At 52.9% G+C, this 18,168-nt stretch overlaps 1 pseudogene; it reads left to right on the top strand.

Moving 5' to 3' along the window:
• Positions 1 to 249: 249 nt before the first annotated feature.
• Positions 250 to 7,680, top strand: LOC134426191 (28S ribosomal RNA; annotated as a pseudogene).
• Positions 7,681 to 18,168: the final 10,488 nt, after the last annotated feature.

Here is an 18,168-nt window from a genome sequence, read left to right as displayed (position 1 = left end):
TGCCGCCACTCGTCTGGTCCCCCATCAGGGCTGTCTCTGCCACACTCCCTTTTCGGTTCTCATCTCCGGGATAGGACACTCTGTCTCCGCTTCTCTCCCTCTGGCTTTGTTTTCCCCTGGCACGTGGGCGCCAGTGGGGGAGGAAGGTGAGGGTAGTAGGTGGGAGAAGCTGGCTGGCTGTTGGCCTGTTGGCATTCTGCTTCTTTAGGAGCTGTATGGGCCAGGAGGTGTGGCCAAGCTTTGGCCTTGCGACCTCAGATCAGACGTGGCAACCCGCTGAATTTAAGCATATTAGTCAGCCACGGAAAAGAAACTAACGAGGATTCCCTCAGTAATGGTGAATGAAGCGGAAAAGCCCAGCGCCGAATCCCTGCCCCACAGTGGGGTGCGGGACATGTGGCGTACAGAAGCCCCAATCCCTGGCGGCGCTCTCGGGGGACCCAAGTCCTTGTGATTGAGGCCGCAGTCTGCGGATGGTGTGAGGCCAGTAGCGGCCCCCGGCACGCCAGGCCCGGGGCTTCTCGGAGTTGGGTTGCTTCGGAGTGCAGCCCAAAGCGGGTGGTAAACTCCATCTAAGGCTAAATACTGGCATGAGACCAATAGCCAACAAGTACCGTAAGGGAAAGTTGAAAAGAACTTTGAAGAGAGAGTTCAAGACGGCGTGAAACCGTTAAGAGGTAAACGGGTGGGGCCCATGCAGTCCGCCCAGAGGATTCAACCGGGCGAGTTGCGGTCGGCATGGGTTCAGCGGAACCTCACCTCTGCCTCCCTTCTGTCCCCTGGGCGAACCCCGTCTGCGGGGGCGGGCTGGGGGATGCAGGCTGGTGCGGGCACTGCTGCCCAGCCGGCAGCTGGCCCTGGCCGGGCACATTTCCTCTGCAATGGTGCGCCACGTCCGGCTCCAGGTTGGCTGGGAAGGCCTCCGACGGGCAGGTGTTCCAGTGCCGCACGAGCAGCAGCAGGTGTTACAGCCCTCGGGCATCAGGTCTCGCCAAATCCCGGGGCCGAGGGAAAGGACTGCTGCCGCGCCCTCCTCCCCCCACATCGGCGGTGCTGTGGTGGGGGGCATCGTTTCCCTGCCTCTCACAAGGGTGGGGGGGGGCGGCATCATCACAGCGCGGCGTTTCGCGCAGGGGTGTGGGGGCTGGGCCTGCCAGTCCCTGGCACCACTGTCAACCGGGGCAGACTGTCCTCAGTGCGCCCTGACCGCGCAGCGCCGCTGGGCCAGGCTCACGGGCCGCGCTGGGGCGCCCGGAGTCCGCAGCAATGTCGGCTACCCAGCCAACCCGTCTTGAAACACGGACCAAGGAGTCTAGCACGTGCGCGAGTCAGGGGCCGTTGTCGAAAGCCCGTGGCGCAATGAAGGTGAGGGCCGGCGCGCGCCGGCTGAGGTGGGATCCCGGGTGCGTGTCGCGCCTGGCAGCCCCGGGTGTACCACCGGCCCGTCTTGCCTGCCGCCCCCTCGTGGGGCCGGGGAGGTGGAGCGTGAGCGTCCGTGCTAGGACCCGAAAGATGGTGAACTATGCCTGGGCAGGGCAAAGCCAGAGGAAACTCTGGTTGAGGTCTGTAGCAGTCCTGACATGCAAATCGGTCGTCCGACCCGGGTCTAGGGGCGAAAGACTAATCAAGCCATCTAGTAGCTGGTTCCCTCCGAAGTTTCCCTCAGGATAGCTGGCACTCGGCAATGGGCAGTTTTACCCAGTAAAGTGAATGATTAGAGGTCTTGGGGCCAAAACGATCTCAACCTATTCTCAAACTTTCAATGGGTAAGGGGGCCGGCTCGCTGGCGTGGAGCTGCGCCATGGAATGCGAATGCTCAGTGGGCCACTTTTGGTAAGCAGAACTGGCGCTGCGGGATGAACCGAACGCCAGGTTAAGGCGCCCGATGCTGACAGTCATCAGAGCCCAAAAATGGTGTTGGTTGATCTAGACAGCAGGACGGTGGCCATGGAAGTCGGAATCTGCTAAGGAGTGTGTAACAACTCACCTGCCGAATCAATTGGCCCTGAAAATGGATGGCGCTGGAGCGTCGGGCCCATACTCGGCCGTCGCCAGCAGTACGATGCCCGCAGGGGCTAGGCTGCAACAAGTAGGAGAGCCACTGCGGTGCGCCTCGAAGCCAGGGGCGTGGGCCCAGGTGGAGCTGCTGCAGGTGCAGATCTTGGTGGTAGTAGCAAATATTCAAACGAGAGCTTTGAAGGCCAAAGTGGAGCAGGGTTCCATGTGAACAGCAGTTGAACATGGGTAAGTCGGTCCTAAGCGATAGGCGAGCGCCGTTCCGAAAGGGCAGGTGATGGCCTTTGTTGCCCTCAGCCGATCGAAAGGGAGTCGGGTTCAGATCCCTGAATCCGGAGTGGCGGAGACGGGCGCCGTGAGGCACCCAGTGCGGTGACACAACCGATCCCAGAGAAGCTGGTGGGAGCCTCAGGGAGAGTTTTCTTTTCTTTGTGAAGGGCTGGGTGCCTTGGAATGGATTCATCCCGAGCGAGGGGCCCTCACCTTGGAAAGCATTGCGGTTCCAGAAGCATCCGGTGAGCTCTCGCTGGCCCGTGAAAATCCGGGGGAGAGGGTGTAAGTCTCGCGCCGGGCCGTACCCATATCCGCAGCAGGTCTCCAAGGTGAACAGCCTCTGGCATGTTGGAACAATGTAGGTAAGGGAAGTTGGCAAGCTGGATCCGTAACTTGGGGATAAGGATTGCCTCTAAGGGCTGGGTCGGTCGGGCTGGGTCGCGAAGCGGGGCTGGGCGCGTGCCGCAGCTGGACGAGGTGCTGCTCGTGGGTGAGTGCGCTCCGCGTGGCCTGCCCGGGCACCGGGGTGTGCACCGCGCAGTGGCGACTCTGGACACATGCCGGGCCCGTCCTGTGGATCGCCCCGGCTGTGGCGGGCGCCGCCTGCTCCCCCCCTCCGCCCACCCTCCGCCTTGCCACAGCCGGCGCCCCAGTGGCGGCCATCATTTTTGCGCACCGCTGCCCCAGCGGTTCCCGCCGGTGGGGTTCCCGCGGTGTGCGGCCAGTGCGCGCGCAGCCGCAGCCAGCGTAGGCTGAGCGGTTCGTGCGGGGGAGGGTCCCCGGGGGAGGGTCTCCGGGCCAGCGCCCCGCCTCAGTCAGTGCCTAGCAGCCGGCTTAGAACTGGTGCGGACCAGGGGAATCCGACTGCTTAATTAAAACAAAGCATTGTGAAGGCCTGAGGCGGGTGTTGACACAATGTAATTTCTGCCCAATGCTCTGAATGTCAAAGTGAAGAAATTCAATGAAGCGTGGGTAAACGGCGGGAGTAACTATATTTACTAACTGGGCATAGTCGCGGAAGTCACACCTCCTCGTGGTCCTGCCGGATACCCTCGTGGTAACTGAGTCGACTTCTGCCCCAGTGTGAGAGAGGGCGCATATCAGCCCTCCCTGTCGTTGGACTCACCACCCAATGATAGTTTCACGAATTGCTGAAACAAAAAGGTTGGCACAGTTAGTTCGCTGTTGCACAGAGCCTTGTCCATGGGCTGTTGTTGACACAGTTGGTAGTTTGAGAGAGGGTCAGCTACTATATGCTTCTACTCTCACTTGGACTTGTCACTTTATTGCTTACCAGACGGACAAAATGGCTTTGCGTTATATCTTGACTACCACTCAGACTGACCCATTAGATCTAAGGCTCATTGATGTCAAATTACCATCTATGCCCTGTGTGCCCAGGGAAGAGGGATTCGATCTTGTAAGTTTGGAGTTTTTTAACTCCAGAATTGTTAAAGAAGATGGTGTACATCATGTGGATGTTTGGTAGGGTTTGGGGCAACTCCCTGAGCCCTATGAGATCTCCCCTATGGGGATGGCCCAGGATGAGGCTGAGAGTGCAGTGGGAGGTACCGAAGAGCCCAAAACACCTGAGGCTGAGAGCGCGATGGGAGCTAGTGAAGAGCCCAAAACACCCAAGGCTCCTCACGGGTCTGAAGGTGGTGGTACAACGCCAAGAACACCTGTCGTGTCCATGCCTGACAAACAACCATCTTGTCCTTGTTGTGAGACCTGGTTTACTAGGATGTTGGGGCTGATTGACCATCTCAAAAGGACGCACGGGCAGAGAAAGATCATTTTCAGGTGTTCAAAATGTGGTAAACAAAATATAAAATACCACAGTATCTCCAATCACATCCCGCGCTGCAAGGGGGTGGTGTGTATGGCTCCCACTGGGGAATGGGTCTGTGACGTGTGCCAACGTGGGTTCGCTACTAAGACTGGCCTGGGTCTGCACAAGAGAATAAGACATCCTCTTGTGCGAAATGTGGAGCGGATTGTTGCTTCTCATCCCAAAGAGTCATCGCCCTGAGGGGCCCACAAATGGGTATGGACTAAGGAGGAAGAGGCTCTTCTGGTACAATTGGTGGACAAGTTTTTCCCTCCATATAAGGAGGCGGATAACGCCACATTCGAGGCCTTAATTACTGGAAAAGAGATTGATAAGAACATGCGAGAGATGTGCAAAACCTCTGCTCCCGGGCCAGATGGGATCACTTTGGGTCAGATTATTGCAAAAGGCCCAAAGTTTTCCCAGTTGACTGAGATGTTCAACCTCTGGCTTATCACTGGTACTGTTCCAGATGCGCTGCGGGACTGCAAGACAGTCTTGATACACAAGTCTTTGGATGCAGAGAAGCTTGGTGATATCAATAACTGGAGGCCTATCACTATTGGTTCAGTGGTGATTAGGCTGTTTTCCAGGATTGCTACTGCGAGGCTGTCCAAAGCATGTCCCATCAACCCCCGGCAACGGGGTTTTAGTTGCGCATCAAGTTGTGCTGAAAACCTCAAGTTGTTATGGCTTGTGGTGGAACAGCTAAGTGAGAGCATAAACATCTGGGGGTTGTGTTCGTGGACATTGCTAAGGCATTTGACACCGTCTGTCATCAGCATTTGAGGGTCTGGTCCAGAGAGGGGTGGATCCACACATGATAGAGTTGGTGAGGGAAATGTATCGGGATGTTAAGATGTGCATTTCCATGGGAAGAGAAAGGACAGACCCCATATACATTTGCTCAGGTGTCAAGCAAGGCGACCCCATGTCACCTTTGCTGCTCAGTTTTAGTGATGGACCCCCTTCTATATAAACTCGAGAATGAAGGTGAGGTTTTCCATCATGGGGGCTGGAAATTTACAGCCATGGCATTTGCTGATGACTTGGTGCTGCTGAGTGACTCTTGGGAAGGCATGTGTCATAACATCAAAATTTTGGAGGCCTTTTGCAGTCTAACTGGCCTCAGTACACAGGGGGGAAAATGTCATGGCTTTTACATCAAGCTTACAAGGGACTCATATACTATCAATGATTGTCCCACGTGGGTGATTAATGGATCCCCCTTAACATGATCGACCCAGGGAGCTCAGAAAGGTACGTCAGCACATGGGTTGACCCCTGGACTGGCTTTCCAGATCCTAGACTATCAGAGAAGCTCATGGATTGGCTTCATCAGATTGGTCGTTCGCCTTTAAAACCTCTTCAGAAAGTCGATATACTCAGGACCTATACCATCCCGAGACTGATATATCTGGCTGACCATACCGAAGTTAAGGTGGGCCTGCTTGAATCCCTTGACCAATTAATTCATAACACGGTTAAGGAATGGCTTCATCTTCCCCCCAGTACATGTGATGCGATCTTGTATTCGAGTTTTAAAGATGGCGGTTTAGACCTCATCAAGTTGGCGTTGCTCATTCCAAGTATTCAGGTGTGAAGACTCCATAGATTAGCCCAGTCTTCGGATGAGACTCTTGTGAACTGTCTCAAGGAAGTACATCTGGAACGGTTATTTGGAAAATTGTGGTTGAAAGCGGGGAGGACACAAGAGTCCATCCCATCGATTTGGGAGCCTTTACCATTGGTAGAGTTGGGGGGCGACGATGGAGCCTGGCTGGAATGGGAAGCACCCATCCCTAAGATTCGTTACCCAACACCTTGTAACTGGAGGAAACGAGAATTTCATAAATGGACCCATCTGGTTGCCCAGGGCCATGGGATTGAGCATTTCGAGAATGATGAGATCAGTAATGCCTGGATAGGGCAGTTTAAGGGCATACCTCACTGTAAACTAATCACGGCCCTACAACTCAGAGTGAATGTCTACCCAACAAGAGAATTCCTGGCTAGGGGTAAACAAGAGTATGTTGCTCAATCATGTGGACATTGTGGAGCTAGATTTGAGACCACAGCCCACATTGTCAGAAACTGTGCCATCACTCAAGATGCCAGGATTAAGAGACACAATGCCATCTGTGAAACCCTTAGCGAGGAGGCTAAGAGGGAGTGTTGGACAGTTTTTGAGGAGCCACACCTAAGGGATTATGTAAATTAAGTATTTAAACTGGATTTAATCTTTGTCAAAGGTTCTAAGGCAGTTGTGGTCAATGTGACTGTGAGGTCTGAGCACTCTGATGTCTCATTGACTGAGGCCGCCTTGGAGAAGGCCAAAAAATATCAGCGCCTTCATACAGAAATTCAGCAACTGACCAATGCTGATGACATTGAATATGTTGGCTTCCCCATGGGAGCCCGTACCAAATGGTTTGGCAATAATAATGAGTTGCTGACCGCCCTTGGTCTCTCTAAAACAAGGCTAGAGAGAACTGCATGGGCCCTATCATCCACCTCCGTTGACATTGTAAATATATTCATTAGCAAAGCTAGATCAATTGTATCTGTGTAAATCCTGGTAAATAAACTAGGCCTCTCCCCTCGACAGGTTCGCTGGACAGTGGAATCGGTATTTGTTTGGGAGGGGTTCATCCGTCATAACCGCATCTAGCCCATTTTGGGCTATAAATTCCAATTTGGTCATTCAGGTGGACGGGCCACCTTACTTAACCCGGAAAAGGAACATATACAATTTGTATGTGTTTATTAAATAGCCAAATGCCTCGTCATCTAATTAGTGACGTGCATGAATGGATGAACAAGATTCCCACTGTCCCTACCTACTATCCAGCGAAACCACAGCCAAGGGAACGGGTTTGGCGGAATCAGCAGGGAAAGAAGACCCTGTTGAGTTTGACTCTAGTCTAGCGCTGTGAAGAGACATGAGAGGTGTAGAATAAGTGGGAAGCCGGGCACGCGCTCGGCGGTGCGGGGCGACCCGCCTGCCGGCGTCCCGGCCATCAGTGAAATACCACTACTCTGATCGTTTTTTCACTTACCCGGTGAGGCGGCGGGGGGCGAACCCCGAGGGGGGCTCTCGCTTCTGGCGCCAAGCGGCTGGCGCGCGCTGGCCGCAACCCGCTCCGGGGACAGCGGCAGGTGGGGAGTTTGACTGGGCCGGTACACCTGTCAAAGCGTAACACAGGTGTCCTAAGGCGAGCTCAGGGAGGACGGAAACCTCCCATGGAGCAGAAGGGCAAAAGCTCGCTTGATCTTGATTTTCAGTACGAATACAGACCATGAAAGCGGGGCCTCACAATCCTTCTGGCTTTTTTGGGTTTTAAGCAGGAGGCTTCAGAAAAGTTACCACAGGGATAACTGGCTTGTGGTGGCCAAGCGTTCATAGTGACATCGCTTTTTGATCCTTCGATGTCGGCTCTTCCTATCATTGTGAAGCAGAATTCACCAAGCGTTGGATTGTTCACCCACTAATAGGGAATCTGAGCTTGGTTTGGACTGTCATGAGACAGGTTAGTTTTACCCTACTGATGATGTACTGTTGCAATAATAATCCTGGGAACCCTTGGGATGGGATGGGATGTGTTATCCCTTAGAGAAGTGAGGCCAATGGAGATCTCTCCCCTGAAAACATTGCCTGCAGAACCCCTTCCAGAGCCCAGCTGAAGGCCTGGCCTTTGGGCTGGGATCAGTTTGGTCAGAGGGGTGACCTCCTTTGACCAGGGACACATCCTACTCTAGTGGGGGATGTTGCTGAGCAGGGCTTTGAGGGTCAGGCTGAAATGAATGTGCCAAGGGACAGTGAAGGGGCCTGGGAGGTTCCTCTCCACTCCTGATGTGTGGCAGAAGGGTCTCACCCTCTCGTGGGTGGCTGTGCTCTGGTGGGACTGAGGCACCTGTGTGGTGCCCGAGTGCTGTGGCAGCTGAGGCAGCTCCCTGGCCCAGGAGAGCCTCAGTGGGCCCAAGGGTCAGGAACTCCCCAGCACTGCATGGGGCTCCTGGGCCAGCTGTGGGATGTGTTCTGCCCCAGAACCTGCTCAGTGCAGTCCTGGATTTCCTTGGGGAAAGGTCCTTGTTAAATGTCCTGGTTTTCTTTTTTATTTTATTTTCATATCTACTTCATGTTCAGGATATGTGGTTTATGACTGTCTGGTTGGGAAAGTCCTAAACCTGATATTCGACACAGTCGTTAAGTGTGCTGGATCCCATTGCTCTTGTCTGTGGCCATCTTGGGAACCCTTGGGATGGGATGGGATGTGTTATCCCTGAGAGAAGTGAGGGCAGTGGAGGTCTCTCCCCTGAGCACATTGCCTGCAGAACCCCTTCCGGAGCCCAGCAGAAGGCCTGGCCTTTGGGCTGGGATCAGTTTGGTCAGAAGGGTGACCTTCTTTGATCAGGGACACATCCTACTTTAGCAGGGGTGTTCCTCACAATTGGTAATGATTTCAAAGACAGAGCACATCCCTTCTGGGATTTCCTTTCCTTTCTTTGAGCACTAAAGGAGGAATCTCACCCTGGGTTTAGCTACAGGGACAAAAGGCAGAAGCCTTTCTGTGCAGGTGAGTGCCAGTCCTTGCCCACACTCCCTGGAAACGGAACCCTGCCAAGCAGGAAGGAGATCCAGAGGTGAGGGCCTGGTGCAGTCAGATTGAGCAGTCCCACCTGTCCATAAATTCCCATTTCCAAAGGCCTCCAGACAGTCCTTTGTTATGTTGCCCATCCCCATGCAGATGCCCAGGACCCTGGGATCCCAGGGTGCACAGATGTCCCTGCAGTGGGCTTTTCCCAGCACAGGCCAGGACAGCCTGGAGGAGAGGAAACAAAAAACCAACCTGTAGAAGACCCAAGAAGAGACCCTCAAAAAGAGACTTTAAAACAGAGGAGTTCATCATCCTCAGGCAGGATGGGTGGGCTCCCCTTCAAACAAGCAATGTCAGTTTCCCACTGACACCAATCCTTTTCTACAGGATGGACAAATAAGGAGTAAATAAAAACCCACGGAATGTGACATAGATGAAGACTTCCAGGAGCCCAGTTGCGAGGTGCGGATGTTCAGGGACATCACACCATGACCAATATGATCAAGTGAAGCCAAATTTATTATCCCTAAAAAGACCAGATTTATAATAAGTTTCTACTGCCCACGCTTCTCTAGCTAATACATGATTGGTTAATCCTAGCTGTTAACACATCTAAATTAAAATGCTTATTGGATCATCTAATTTTTCGTGCATCTTGCTGTGGATGTCTGGCCCACCCATTGCTTTCTCTTTTTTCTCACTCTCCCAAGCTTGCTGACAAACTTGCTGAGTCCTGATGACTCTTCTTCTTGTATCTTTCTCAAGGATATACTGACCCCATTTCTGAATATGTCCATTATCCATTGTTTGTGAATGTGTTCATTGTCCATTAGTACAAGCAGGCTGGATTGTGCATCGGCCGAATATGGCCATTGTCTAGCAAGAACTCCTCAACCTACAAAAAATCCTCAACACCCCAGAGCCTGACCACGCCCCACAGCCCACCTCAGAAATGATCCACCCAGATTGGGTGGGGGGTCTGATGAAGGAGATGTGTGAGATGGGCCAGATGCTGAAGGAATACACTTCCCCAGCTGGTGAGGAAACCTCCCCCTGCCTCAAAGAGGGAGAGTCTGATGGTGCAGCAGCGGAACCCACAGATGTTACAACTGTCCAAGTTCCAGCTGAACTGCAGAGGCAGTCACAGCCAGCAGCAGTTGCTCTGTGGAAACGAGGAGGTCTAAGATGAAATCAGAGCACCCAGACAAGGATAAGAATGGAGGGCCCTCACAACTCACAGGGGAGCCAATGGTTGAGATCATCACTGAGTCCCTGATGTACAAAAGACTCTGTAATCTGCACACAGACATTGTACGCACAGGGACGTGAGGCTTATACAACCTGGTTACTCTGGGTCTGGGATCTTATGGGTACAGGTGTCCAGCTGGATGGTGGTGAGGCAAGGAATTTGGGACGCTTGACCCAGGACTCAGGTATCAATCAGATTTTTGTAAGGGCGCCAGGGCTTTTAATAAGTGTCAGAGAGAGGTTTGTTCACAGGGAGAGAATGCAGGAGCAGCACCATAGAATGTGCTGGAAGACTAGAGGATGGGATCCAACAGCTGAGAGAAGTAACAGTATTGGAGGTACTCTTTGGGAGGGATGGACAGCATGATAATGACCCCAACAAGGTCAGGTGCACAGGGCAAATGTTGTGGAGCCTGGCGAATCTGGGGCCATCTCAATACGCCACCTTTATTGCAACAATTAATGCCGATACCGGCTGAGAGACAGTGGGTCATGGGGAGATGTTCAAAGGGGAGACAGTGACAAGTCAGGGTAGACTTTGCTGAGCTCTGTGCAAGCCCTTTCTCCCAGCCCTGCCCCTGTTGCTCTGTGCCCCCCAGTTTTCCTTTTCTCAGAGCTCTTCCTTCAGCCCCGTGCCTGGAATTTTGCTGGGATCTGGCCCCATTGCTGTGATGAGCAGGGGCTCTGCCCATGGACCAAGGGGTCAGCTCTGCTCTGAAGCAGTGGGGTCATGGAATGGGGACAGGGGCAAGTCCTGGGGTTAGATTCCATCAGCTCAAACAGCTCCTGAGGCTGAGGAGCTCAGCAGCATCTCCTGTCCCAGGACTAAGGGAGGGTGATGGCCAAAGGCAGTTTGAGAGGGTTTCCTGCTTCACCCAGGGAGAGCAGAGACAGCTGTGCAAGGCAAGAGCAGTGGCTGGAACTCAGTGAAGGGCTAGGGGAGCTGCTCTGTCACTCCGTCGGTCCCCAGCTGCCCTTTTCTGCAATCCAGGGCAGTCCCTGTGTTCCCCTGGAAATCAGCCTGACACAACTGAGAGCAGAGGGACCCACAGCAAAGCAAACTGGTTTAGCCTTTCTCAGAGTCCCAGCCCCACTCTGGCCAAGGACACTCCTGTCCCCCAGTGTACCCTGGAGGCAGCTGACAGCTTGGATGGCATCCTGAGGACACACCAAGGGTCCTGTCCATGGCAGTGCTTGAGGAGAGTGGGCTCATTGCCAGGGTCCCAGGCTGCCCTGCCCAGAGCTCCCCGGGCACAGGGAGCTGGGACACCCCATTGCTGTGCTCAGCCTGCACAGGAGGAGCCCAAGGGCTGGGCCTGGCCCTGCAGCTGAACTGCCATTGCAGAGAGCCCCTCAGCAATGCCAGCAGCACCTGGGCAAGGCAAGGAGAGAGAGAGAGCTGGGCCTGAGGAAAAGCCTTTCCCTGCCCAGCCCTGCCCAGCCCCTGCCAGGCAGCAGCAGGGCAGGACAGTGGCCCTCAGGCCCTGGTCAACAGGGAATGGGCACATGGCCGCAGAGATGCCCTTCATCTCTGGGGCTGCTCTGCCAGCCCAGGAGGGACTGAGGGCCCTGAGCCCCCGGGCTGAGGGCTGTGCTGGCTGCGAGGGGACACAAGAGCTGTGCTGCTCAGGGTAGTGTCTGCCCTGCAGGGCAGGCCCAGCAGGTGCCACATCTGCCCTGCAGCAGGGCTGCCCTCAGCACTGCCTCCCTCCCTCCCTCCCTGCCCATGGCTCTGCTGCTGGAGCTGCCCCAGCCCCAGCTGCTCCTGTGGCCCCGGGCTCCTTCCCTGCCAGAGCTGCCAAAGCCCAGCCCAGCCCCTGGGCCAGCCCTGCCCTGCAGCTGCTCGGCCCTGCAGGGATTAAAGAACAGCTCCCCCAGCCTGCGCACCAGGGAAAGGTGATGCTGCATGGATCTGGAGGCTGGGCAGGTGTAGGCTCTTGCTGAGGTTCCCAGGAAAACTCAGTGTGATGGCTGAACAGCCTCAGCTCCTGCTCTGGCCTGCACAGCTGAGTTTCCATTGCCACCAAGCTGAGCAGGGAAAAGTGGGAGCACAGATTCAGGAAAGCAGAGACCCAAGCAGAAAACCCCTGCCCTGAATGACCCCATGAAAAGTCCCCTCAGGAATGAGCTGGGCATGAGCTGGAGCTCTGAGCAGCCCTGGCCCACACAGCACCCTCTTCACAGCAGCAGGACCTGCCCTGGCAGGAGTCACTCCGTGCACCCACCGCTCACCTGCAGCGTCCATGGGGAGCTGCCAGGCAGGCTGAGAGCTGCCCCTGGCAGGTGGCACATGCCCTGGGCTGGCCAAGAGCCCTGAGGGCTGCAGGAGCTGCTCTGCAGGAAAGCCCTGGGCAGCCCTGACTGCAGCCCCAGCTTCACCCCATGCAGCCGTCCCTGGCAGCAGGAGCCGTCCTGCCCTGTCCCTCTGACGGTGCCCAGGGCAACCCCACTCTGCAGCACATCCTCCCCCAAAGCAGAAAGGGCAGCAGAGCCATCCTTACAGTCACATCAGTCCTGCCATCTCCAGCTTTAGGAGATCCCTGCAGCCAGAAATTGACTGTGTCAAAAACTGGGAAGATTTCTCCATGAATGAGCTTAAAATTGTCCTTCCAGTTCCTTTAAGTCTCTCTCTGCTTCACTGCTCTCAGGTACCTGCAAGCAGTGCCCTCAGCCCTGCTGGACTGAGAGAAAAGCTGCTCATCAGGAGAAATGACTTTTTGTGTTCTTCTTGGTTTCCAAGAGCTCCTGTGGCAGAAGCCCAGCCCAGCTCAGCAGCACAGACACAGCACAAGGACTTTAATGACCCTCTCAGGGCTTTGCTGCTGTTTACATAAGACTCAGTCCCAGAGAGTGTTCAAAGAACTTCTCAGGAACTAAAAATTAAATTTAAACTCCAAAGTTTCTACAAGTTTTAATGAGTCCCACTGAGGGACACAACTGAGGAAGTTCTCCAGGCAGAGCAGAACATTGGAGGCAGTGATGACACGTGGGGACAAGCAAGGGAAAGGTGTCTCTGGTGCTGAGCAAAGCTGGATGTGTTTGAGGAATGCAAAGGGCCAAGGCCTGAGCCCCAGCCCCTGGCCAGGCAGATCCTGTCCCTCCCTCCTTGCTCAGGGCTCTTCCCGGGATGGGCACTGGCATGCGGGGATGTGCAATGCCAGGGGCAGGGGCATGGGGCGGCATCTGCCAGGCTGCTGAGCAGGGACAAGGAGACAATGAGGCCCCAGGCCTGCAAGGGTCACTTGTCCCCTCCTGGCCCCAGGGCCAGCAGCCATGGCCAAAGTGCTGCCCAAGTTGGCTCTGGCAGGGCTGTCTTGCAGCTGCTGCCCATCCCTGTGCCCTGTGCAGCCCAGGCTGTCCCACGGAGTCCCTGCCCTGTGCCTCTGTCCCTGCAGGCTGTCGGCATCCCCCGGCTGCCCCACCTGGCTGGGCCCTTCCTTTGCTGACAGCTCTGCCTCCTGCCTCCCTCTGCCTGCCCACACAAAGCCTTTGGCTCATTATCAAAAGGGTTAATTCATTTTTACTGTGCCTGTGAGCTTTTAGCACAGGAACAAGGCATGCAGGGGCTGCCTTCCCAGCAGGAATGGTTGGAAGACAAGAAGACATCTGGCTCAAGAATGCAGTGATAGAAAAAAGGACTAAATCTGGGAACTTGGGGTGGGTTTTACGGTAATGGATAAATTCTAATACACATTTAGTGACATTGGTAGAATTACATGTTCACATAATGTGAGGAGTTATCCCTTGCTAGACCTCAGGCCTGAATAAATGATGCCCTCTTAAACTGCAAATGTGGGAGATTAGGGACCGATCGGAAGATCTCGTGATGTTACGGGTAGACAGAACCCCTCCCCTTTACTGTTAAAGTTACTTAGCCCCCCATTTTGTTGGCCGTTAACCCCCCTTATATATAACCCTGTGTAACCGTTAATAAATGCCATTTGCCGTCCACCACATTGGTGTCTGCGAGTACCTGGCCTGAGTGGCAGGGGCATTGTCACTGTGCCATTCCCGAATCAGGTCATCACACCTCCAGCGGAGGCAACAAAGTGGTGCCAAAACCTGGGACGTTGCCCGGGGGTCAGGGATCGCCTGGTCGGGTGAACAACGGCCGCAGCAGCTGGCCCAGCTCAGCGGGGAGGATACTCCCGGACCAGCGAGAGGAATGGAGACCCTTGCGAAGGTCATTTTTCATGTTCACAGGCAGTGGGGTATTGACTGCAAGCCAGGGGATTTTGCCCTCGTAGTATCAAGGCTATTGCGGATTGGGGTTATTGGGCAGCCGGTGGATATTCTCCACACAGAAATGTGGTATAGGTGTACCAAGGCCCTAGCCGAGGAGGCCATATCCTCAGGCTCGGGGCGGAATCTCAAATTATGGGGGAGAGTCGTGCGGGCTCTACGGAAAACACGGCAGGAGCAAGAAACGTGGAAAGCCGCGCAGAACTGTTTGCCTGTGGTGCCCTGGCTGGGTGCTGGGGCGGCTACGCAGACTGTGGGTGATTGTGATTTTGCTGAGTGCAGGGATTCACAGCCGTGGGGATGCTCTTTGCGGCTCCCAAGCCCAGGCGCGCTGGCTGACGGAAAAGACCAGGCGCAGTCATTTTGGGACGGGCTGTTGGAGAAAGCGCGAGGCACCACCGTTTAACTCGGAGGCGCAAGGCACCGTCATTAACTCAGAGTCTGAGAGCCTGGGCGGAGCCTCCGCCTTCCGCGCCGCAGGGTGGCGAACCCCCGGGTGGGGGGACGTGGACGTGGTCGGCGGGAACAGAGAGGGTTTGCAGGACACCGCACACGCAGGCAGGAAAGAGGGGAGGGTTTTTCCCCAGTTCTCAGACGCGGCACGGACACCGCCAAGCGGGAACGGAGCCAGATCGGGATTGGGACAGCGCAGGCGTTGGTCACAGGCAGAGAGGACGTTCCCAAGACCGCGCCTGCGCCGAGACGAGTGCACGGGAGGCGCGGTCAGGGCAGAAGCGCCTGCACTCCCGTGATGGCACAGGCAGAGACGGGGCATGGTCAAGGTGCAGAGGGTGCCCGAGGTACCAGCCCTGCTCCGGTCCCGTGGCAGTGGGCACGCAGCCAACCCCAACAGCCAGCTTTCATGTGTTTCACTATCTCTTTGTGTGATCATCTACAAGACGTGTCTCTTCAGAATCTTGTCTTTTTGTTTCTTAACTACTCATGTTTTTTAGGTTTCTTTTAAATCCAGATTGCCAGTTTCGTGTTTTTCTTCATTTATTATTTCTTCAGTTATTATACAGTACCTCAGCTGAGAATTCAAGAGGTTTGCTGTGTTTGAAGAATTTCTCTCCTGACAGAAGTTTCGGAGGGATTCAATTCTTTAATAGTTTGATTGATCTTTAGTTGTAAGGTTTCCTATTAATAATTGCTGTTTTTAAGAGTCTTGTTTTAAAATATATTAAGTAATGTCCATCAATTAGAGTTTGAACTCTTGCCAAGTTCTAGCTCTACTTGAATGGAATGATTAACAATCAGCCCAGATGTTTTCTGCAAGAAAAAGTATTCAAGTCCTTTTGGCTTGGCAATTTGACCATATATGATAGCTGAGCCTGATTTCAAAGGGAGTTTTGAGAAACATGAATCTGGACATGAGTTCTCCAGTTCTCTGTTGTTTCAAGGTTCATCAGCTGTCGCAGACTCTGAGATGACAGTTCAGTGTTGTAGTGACTGATAATTGTATGATTTCAGATGTGTTATTGGTTATGTGTATTATCTGATTGATTGCTAATTGTTGTTATCTTACATTTCCCTATGCAATATTGCATAGAGACTGAAACAGAACAGATCAATGTTTTATTTTCACATCAGGACCCATTCTTCACCTCCAAGATTTTGAGATAATCCTCCAGTCCCTGTGGGGACATGGATTTGTTTGTGTTTTAGCAGGTGCAAAATTCCAGGTAGAACTCAGTAAATAATGTGAAACTTGATCAAGTGCATGAGAATGCTGACAAGAAGCATGAGCAAGAAAATGCAGACCATTCCACAAGCAAAAAAAAAAAAAAAAAGAAGAAGCACAGATGTTGACTGCACAGAGATTCTAACCCTTGTGCTTCACCCACAGAAGATTGTAGACTTTACGTTGCTTCATAGATGAGAGCCACGCAGTGATACCTACAAGTGTCACTAGAACTTTGCCCAAAAGACAAGACATTTTAATAATTAGTAAAGACAGAAGCAGCATCCTTAGACTTGTCATTTATCCTTCGATTGTTTCAGCAAATCAGAATGAAGAGCTGACAGACTTAGCCAAAGCTCTTCAACCACTACTGACTGTTCCAGAGAACACCCCAGTAGCCAAAGCTACCGCTTTGCCACCACATGCAGCAGAACAAGTCATGCTAGTGTTTGATCAGCAAGACTTTCCCTCTAGAGACCACGTCCATAGAATTCTCCAGTGTTCATCATTCAGAAGAAAACTTCAGGCTCATAGAGACTGCTGCACAACCTCAAGAAGATCAATGAAGTCATTGAGGACATAGAACTGCTTCAGCAAAGACTTCCTTCACTCTCAATGATTAGCCACTTGTGATCATTGATCTCAAAAACTGTTTCTTCAGCTTCCTCCTCCATCCAGATGATGCTCCTCCAGTTGCATTCTACATCCCAAACATCAACAAAGAAAAGCCTCTACAAAAGTACCAACACAACAAGAGCTGCAAAAAGCTTGTGACCATCCTGCAGAACAGACAAGAACTGAACCTCCTGTTCATGCAACAAAGAAGCCTGTGTGCTGCCTTGAAAGAACAATGTTGTTTTTACGCAGACCATACCGAAGTCGTAAGAGACTCCATAGGCAAACTGAAAGAAAGGCTAGCACAGAGAAAGACTGAGAGAAAAGCCCAGCAAAGATAGTTTGAGTCATAGTTTGACTAGTCCCCATAGCTGACCACCCTTGTTTCCTCCTTATTAGGCCCAGTTGCTATGATACTCCTCGCATTGATTTTTAGACCTTGCATTTTAAACAAGTTAGTACTGTTTGTTAAAAACCAGTTAGAAAAAGTTAACATTTTATTTGTTGATCACCAACAGTTGCTTTGAAGCGTGTTAATTGCAGACATGTTGTATTGTTTTTTACCAGTTTGTATTGTTTTTTACCAGTTGTCAGTTTTGCCATGTATCAGTTTGATAGCCTTTGTATTTTTATAACCTTTACACTTTCTGTGGTTTTAATTAATCATAAAGGGGGAGGGCAAATCTGGGAGATTAGGGACCGATCAGAAGATCTCGCAATGTTATGGGTAGACAGAACCCCTCCCCTTTACTGTTAAAGTTCCTTAGCCCCCCGTTTTGTTGACCGTTAACCGCCATTATATAACCCTGTGTACCCATTAATAACCACCATTTGCCATCCATCACATTGGTGTCTGTGTGGCCCGAGCAGCAGGGGGATTGTCGCCGTGCTGTTCCTGAATCAGGTCATCACACCTCAAGCGGAGGCAACATGCAAATTAGTGTTAATGAGTCTTATTCTGATATTTTTGAGATTTGGTGTTGGCGAGGCCTCACAGAACCAAGGACTCAGCTGTGACACGGTGCAAACTCATGGAACAAAGGGTCCATGGTGACACAGCAGAACAGAACTCCATGGAACCAAAATCCATTCTGGCACATTGGAGCCACATTGAACTAATGTGATACTGCGGCTCCAAGGAGACCATTGTGACTCTGAGAAACCTCTTGGAAAAAAGGGTCCATTCTGACACAGCAAGGCCTGGTGGAACCATGTGTCCATTGTGACATTTCAGAACCTCACGGAACCAAGGTGACCGTATTCTACTATGGAACCTCATGGAACAAATGGGCCATGCTGACACTGCAGAACCAAGGAGAATGCTGCTGGCAGTGTGAGAGCTCATGGAACTAGAAGTCCATTGTGACACAGCAAGGCCTTGTGGAACTAAGGGTCTGTTGTTAAACAGTGTGGCCTCGTGGAACCATGAGCCATGGTGACACAGCGTGGCCACACAGAGCCAAGGGGCCACTGTGACACTGTGGATCCAAGGAGACCATTATGACTCAGGAGCCTCATGGAACCAAGAGTCAATTGTTCCACTGTGGGGCCCTGTGGAATCAAGGGGATGACAGTGACATTGTGGGGCCTCATGGAACAATGGAGACTGTGCTGACACTTTGGGACCCACTGGAACCAAGGGGCCATTATAGCATGGCAGGGCC

This window comes from Melospiza melodia, chromosome 17 (assembly GCF_035770615.1).
Source record: "Melospiza melodia melodia isolate bMelMel2 chromosome 17, bMelMel2.pri, whole genome shotgun sequence".
In the NCBI taxonomy this organism is placed as follows: Eukaryota; Metazoa; Chordata; class Aves; order Passeriformes; family Passerellidae; genus Melospiza; species Melospiza melodia.
The sequence above is the reverse complement of the archived record's forward strand: the minus strand, read 5'-3'. Positions and strand labels throughout refer to the sequence as shown.